Below are 7,032 nucleotides of genomic sequence, written 5' to 3' on the forward strand. Positions count from 1 at the left end.
TTGGCTCTGTTGAGCCTGGTTGAATTCATCATATGTCAGAGGATTTAGTTTAACAGTTATAAATATTCAATGTTATAGATTTGAATTCTCTCTCTCTCTCTCTCTCTCTCTCTCTCTCTCTCTCTCTCTCTCTCTCTCTGTGTGTGTGTGTGTGTGTGTGTGTGTGTGTGTGTGTGTGTGTGTGTGTGTGTGTGTATGGTTTCAGTAATCAATTTTCCAAAATGAGGATGTGTGATGAGTTTAACTCTAGAACTCACATATGTTCTAGAACAGAGAGGAAGTTGAGATCCTGTGAAATAATGGTCATTATACTCTGTGGAATGGAAAATTGAACATGAATTGCAACAGTTCTCATGCCAATTCAATGTTATATCCAAGCTTGGGATAATAATTTAGGTTGAGGCATGGGACCAACATCAATTTATGAAGTCTCTGCAGGTGAGACTAGGATCTCAGGATGTCTCAGACTAGTTGTTGTGGACCTCTGGAGTAGAACCTGATGAATGATACTCAATTGACCCCATGGAGGCAGTGACAGCAGCACTCCGTGCTACCTCTCTCTCTCTCTCTCTCTCTCTCCCCTCTCTCTCTCTCTCTCTCTCTCACACACACACACACACACACACACACACACACACACACACACAGCACCTTTATATTTTAATATACCTTGAACAGCTCAGTGGCTAGGCCACTTCCTAATCTTTTTATGGTTAACATACTCCTCCGATATTCCTGATTTATTACTTACTAAATTTATACTCCATCTTTGCTGCACCAGACCAAGACCTGCAGCCCCCTCAGTTGCATTCCCTGGCACCTACATGATGACTCTCTCTCTGTTTTCAGCACCTCTCAGGCCTGGTGTCCTTCTTACTTCCCCAGCATGGTGGCTATCTCTTCTTCCTCCTCCCTCTGTCCTTGCCTGAGAATCCTAAAAGTCCCACCTCTGTATCCCTGCTCAGCCATTGGCTATCAGCATCTTTATTTATCAATCAGAATCAACCAGGAGCAGGGTCCCTTGGTCTTATGAGTGGGACACTGAAGTTAATATAAAAATACAAGCAACTACAGACCTCCTTAAGAACAAAGTGACATGTTTACAAGTTCACAGATGTTGTAAGATCCCAAGCACATGAGGAGTGGCTGAGCTATGGCCAGGGAGGAGAAGAGGCTTGGAGGAAGATGGATCTGTGCTCTGGAGTGTGACAAAAACCCTCAACTATCTCGCAACATCCCTCTGAAAATACATTTCCTCTTGTCCCTATTTAACACTGCAATTTTAAGAGAACCCATACCCCATAGGATACAGGATGACCAGGGACAGCCTGTCCCTCCATGAGTATGTGAAGAGGACAGAAGACATGCAAATCAGTCTTCAGTCTAGGTTCAGATTCTCTTTGCTGTGGACGCTTGTAGTTCTCTGCTCACCCAAGGCTGAGGTCTATGGAGAAGGCAGGTCTATGGTGCAGAAGATAAAACCCTTGGGATTTCTCCTGTGTTTTGAAATGGCTCTCCAAGGTGAGTGTCACACATGGGTTCATAGGGAAATTTTGACTGCAAGGCAGACAAGAACAAATTTGTTTTCTCCCCAAGTGTCTTGACCCAGGTTAGCTTCAGGAGTCTGGGCTAGCCATGATGAAACCCTCAGAGACCCTGACCCTCATATGCACTGTCTATGGATTCTCCATCACATCTAGTTATAGCTGCCTAGGAAAGGGTCTAGAGTGAATGGCACGCATATGCTGGGAAGGTAACATTAACTACAGCCCATCATTCAAGAATGGAATCACCATCTCAAGAGACACATCGAAGAGCCAGTTCTTTCTGTAACTAAGTTCTGTGAGCATGGAGGATGTGTTGCTATCTATTGCTGTGCCAGAAACAGTAAGAGGACTTCAGTGTGAGCACAGACACAGACCTTCTGAAGGGATACTCAGTACTAGCAAGAGGAGCTCAGAATGCTCAGGGCACAGCTTCAGCTCTAGAAGCAAGAGAGGCAGGCTGGAACAATACTTAGAAATGATTGTGTTCTGGAAGTGAGGTGCCCAGTTTTCGGAGGAACCGCCAGACTGATTTCCAGAGTGATTGTACCAATTTGCAACCCCACCAGCAGTGGAGGAGTGTTCCTCTTTCTCCACATCCTTGCCAACACCTGCTGTCTCCTGAATTTTTAATCTTAGCCATTCTGACTGGTGTAAGGTGAAATCTCAGGGTTGTTTTGATTTGCATTTCCCTAATGACTAATGAAGTTGAGCATTTTTTAAGATGTTTCTCCGCCATCCAAAATTCTTCAGGTGAGAATTCTTTGTTTAACTCTGTACCCCCATTTTTTAATAGGGTTGTTTGGTTTTCTGGAGTCTAACTTCTTGAGTTCTTTATATATATTTGATATTAGCCCTCTATCTGATACCACTCCAGGGCATATACCCAAAAGATTCCCCAGCATGTAATAAGGATACATGTTCTACTATGTTCATAGCAGCCCTATTTATAATTGCCAGAAGTTGGAAAGAACCCAGATATCCCTCAACAGAAGAGTGGATGCAAAAAATGTGGTATATATACACAATGGAGTACTATTCAGCCATTAGAAACAATAAATTCATGAAATTCTTAGGCAAATGGATGGAGCTGGAGAACATCATACTAAGTGAGGTAACCCAGACTCAATAGATGATCATGGTATGCACTCACTAATAAGTGGATATTAACCTAGAAAACTGGAATACCCAAAACATAATCCACACATCAAATGAGGTACAAGAAGAACGGAGGAGTGACCCCTTGTTCTGGAAAGACTCAATGAAGCAGTATAGAGAAAAATCAGAACAGGGAAGTGGGAAGGGTTGGGTGGGAAAACAGGGGGAGGGAAGGGGACTGATGGGACTTTCAGGGAGTGGGGGGTCCAGAAAAGGGGAAATCATTTGAAATGTAAATAAATATATCAACAAATTAAAAAAAAAGAAAATAAAAAAAGAAATGATTGTGCTTTGCCTACCCTCACTACACTGACCCTAGTCAGTAAATGTAGATATATTTTATATTTCACAACCTTTAAACATCTTCCTTCTTAAGCTCAGACTTGATTAGCATTCCTTATCTCATAAAAGATCCCATAATTACAAGTTAATGGATCATGTTACATTGTTTGTAATGTAACACAGTCATTACTTGCCAGAAGATTAAACCCTGATGCAAGCAAGCATCATTCTGTATGACTCATAAAAACACTGAATCTTTCCTTCTCAATGGTCCCTTTCCAGTCTTGTCCTTCTAATGGGCAGATATTTTTAATACTGTTATTGATATTAGTGTCCAAATATTGCCAGAAGTATCCCAAGAAGACCTTGCAGAGAGGTTTTGACATCATATTTATGGAAGAGATTGTCCAACTGGCATTTAGTTTTAAATACTTTCACATTGACAAACATCTAATGGTTACAGGACTCTACTTACAAGCAACTATCTAACCAGAAATATTAATAATACTCAGACTCAGAAACAGTGATGTGAAGAATTAATATGGTCCTAATTCATAGAAATTATGACATCAGAATACATTTTTATATATTTGAGTCACTACTAATTATGTGGTTTGAAAATTCTCTCTCTCTCTCTCTCTCTCTCTCTCTCTCTCTCTCTCTCTCTCTCTCTCTCTCTCTCTCTCTCTCTCTCTCTCTCTCTCTCTCTCTCCCCCTGGTTTTGCATGGAAGATGGTGGTGCCCAAGCCGCAGCTGTTGTGAGGAGACCCTCTAAATTTATGCCTCAAATATATGTAACAACTACCTTCAAGCACAGTCCTTGCAAATATAGTAAATGCTCTGGCAAGTGTCCCCAAAGTCTATGTACAGGTGCTTCACCTTATGAATAAGATGAATTTTTCCACACCATTTGAACCAGTTACTGCATGACCTCCTAGGTATGAGGACTATAAGCCATTGCATGCACCCCTTCAATCTGCATTCCCTCAACTGCCTAAGGAGCCTCCCTTATCAGATGAGGATGAGGATTTATCTAGTAAAGAATCAGAATATAAAAGCAGTGATGAGGAGGACTGATAGAAAATGGACAAACTAATGGAACTAGCAAATCTTCTGCCCCAAAGACCCAAAACAGTAAAGCCATGCCACCTGAGAAAAAAGCAAAAAATAAAGGATATGGTGAATATACCTTCATCAGCTTCACATAGTTCGCATTCTGTGCTGTTACCTTCAAATGTGTTTGACCAGGAACAACCTATAGGTAATTTTTTTAAAAAAGCAAATTCAATATATCGACCAACATGCCTACAGCATTTACTAAAGATTTGGAGACTCAACAAAATAATGAGGAAAAGAATTCTAATTTGCCAGACACTGAACTTGATGATTCACATACAGAATTTGGAAAAATCTTCCTCAAACCTAATTTGAACATCACAGAATTAAAGAAGACTGATGAAATGCCCTCACAACTTATTTCTAGAAGAGAGTTGGGAAAGGGTAGCATTTCTAGAGAAGAAATGGAAACCCTTTTAGTTTTCAGAAGTTATGAACCTGGTGGACCAAACTGAAGAATTTATGAGAATTTATCTCGACACATTCAGAAAAAGGACCTTAAATTTATCTTTGGAAGATACGTTGACTTTTCTTCAGACACACAGTGGATCATGTTTGATATTCGCTTAATGAAAGAAGGACGCATGAAAGGACAAGGACTTCCAAATGAAAAGGCAGCAGTGAAAATGCCGAAAGAAGCTAATGGCTATGTTCTGTCAGAAAACCTCTGGTGGTTCAGTTTGTTCGATCTGTTAGACCAAAACATGATTCCTTTTTCTTTTTAATTCAATATATTCTTTATTTACATTTCAAATGATTTCCCCTTTCCTGGATCCCCATTCCCAGAACAGAAAGTCCCATAAGCCTCTTCCCTCCCCCTGTTCCCCAATCAACCCTTTCCCGCTTCCTTATCCTGGTAATCCCCTACACTGCTGCAACTGAGCCTTTCCAGGACCAGAGACCTCTCCTTCCTTCTTCTTGGGCATCATTTGATACGTGAATTGTTTCTTGTGTATTCCAAGCTTCTGGGTTAATATTCACTTATTAGTGAGTGCATACCATGTGTGTGCTTTTATGATTGGGTCACCTCACTCAGGATGACATTCTCTAGTTCCACCCACTTGCCTAAGAATTTAATGAATTCCTTGTTTTTAATAGCTGAGTAGTATTCCATAGTGTAAATATACCACATTTTCTGTATCCATTCCTCAGTTGAGAGACATCTGGGTTATTTCCAGCTTCTACTATTATAAATAGGGCTGCTATGAACATAGTGTAGCATATATCCTTATTACATGCTGGGGAATCATCTGGGTATATGCCCAGGAGTGGTATAGTAGGGTCCTCTGGTAGTATCACGCCAGTTTTCTGAGGAACTACCAGACTCCTCAGACCACCCAGTGGAAAAAAAGATAGCCTTTTGAACAAATGGTGCTGGTTCAACTGGAGGTCAGCATACAGAAGAATGCAAATAGATCCATTCTTATCTCCTTGTACTAAGCTCAACTCCAAGTGGATCAAGGACCTCAACATAAAACCAAACACACTAAACTAATAAAAAAGAAACTGGGGAAGAGTCTTGAGCACATGGGCACAGGGAGAATTTTCCTGAACAGAACACCAATAGCTTATGTTCTAAGATCAAGAATTGGCAAATGGGGCCTCAAAAAATTACAAAGTTTCTGTAAGGCAAAGGACATTGTCAAAAGGACAAAAACACCAACCAACAAATTAGGAAAAGATCTTTATCAACCCTATATCTGAGAGAGGGCTTATATCCAAGATATATAAAAAACTCAAGACAGTAGACTCCAGAGAGCCAAATAACCCTATTAAAAAATGGGGTACAGAGCTAAACAAAGAATTTTCACCTCAGGAATATCGAATGGTGGAGAAGCACCTAAAGAAATGTTCAACATCCTTAGTCATCAGAGAAATGCAAATCAAAACAACCCTGAGATTTCACCTCACACCAGTCAGAATGACTAAGATCAAAAACTCAGGAGAAAATGTGCAGCTGATGAGGATGTGGAGAAAGAGGAACACTCCTCCACTGCTGGTATGGTTGCAAACTGGTACAGCCAAAATATGATTCTCAAGAAGGAAAATGGAAGTGATACAAACAAATAAAGATTCCTTCTGAATCCTGTATCTTTCAAGTCCTATGAAAACTTGAAAGAAGTAATTGACCATCTGGATTATGGAACTGTGCATAACAAATTTGAAAGCATTAAAAAATTACATATCTTCAAATTAGTGCTTGGAGATATGTTGTAATGGCTTATCATATATATAATAAAAAATTTCTCAAAAAAATAAAAAGAGAAAAGAAAATTCTCATACAATCACACACACACACACATCATGATCTACTCTTCATGAAGGTGTCTCCTGTCTCTTGGCATGTGCCTAGTAAAGACATGAGAATTGTTCTGAAAGACAATGGAATACTCTGGACAATAACAGGGCTGCAGCAGCCAAGCCAAGGTCTTCACAGATTGTTCAAGCTAAACACCAGCTCATAGGTATCTTGTATTATTAGAACCCTGAAGACAAGTTGTATCAAGGATGACTCTTAATCCCACAGTGCCCTAAATTTATTCAGGATTATAGAAGCCATAGGACATATGACTACTGGAAAAATGTTATCTGTAGATTAGAAAATAAAACTCACCAGGTTTGCAGATGCCTGTGGCATAGTTCCCAAGAACAAGAAAGAAATCTATAGACATTGGATTCCTGTTTGCATTATTTTTTCAGTTCATCTTTCTTTTAATGTGTGACTGTTTTGCCTAAATATATGTACGTGTGCCACATGTGTGCCTGGCATGCTGAGAGGCTAGAAGAGGGCATCATACCATCTGGAGTTAGAGGTATTTGTAATCCTGCATATGGGTGCTTGGAGCTGAGCTTAGATCCTCTGCAGGGACAGCAATGCTTTCAACTTCTGATCCAACCCCATTTGTACTCATGAACAGAACTTACAGATTCA

General features: G+C 40.2%; 1 pseudogene; it reads left to right on the plus strand.

Moving 5' to 3' along the window:
* The first annotated feature begins 1,313 nt into the window (after window positions 1-1,313).
* On the plus strand, window positions 1,314-4,809 carry LOC127687800 (RNA-binding region-containing protein 3-like; annotated as a pseudogene).
* Window positions 4,810-7,032: the final 2,223 nt, after the last annotated feature.

This window comes from Apodemus sylvaticus, chromosome 6 (genome assembly GCF_947179515.1).
Source record: "Apodemus sylvaticus chromosome 6, mApoSyl1.1, whole genome shotgun sequence".
Classification (NCBI taxonomy): Eukaryota; Metazoa; Chordata; class Mammalia; order Rodentia; family Muridae; genus Apodemus; species Apodemus sylvaticus.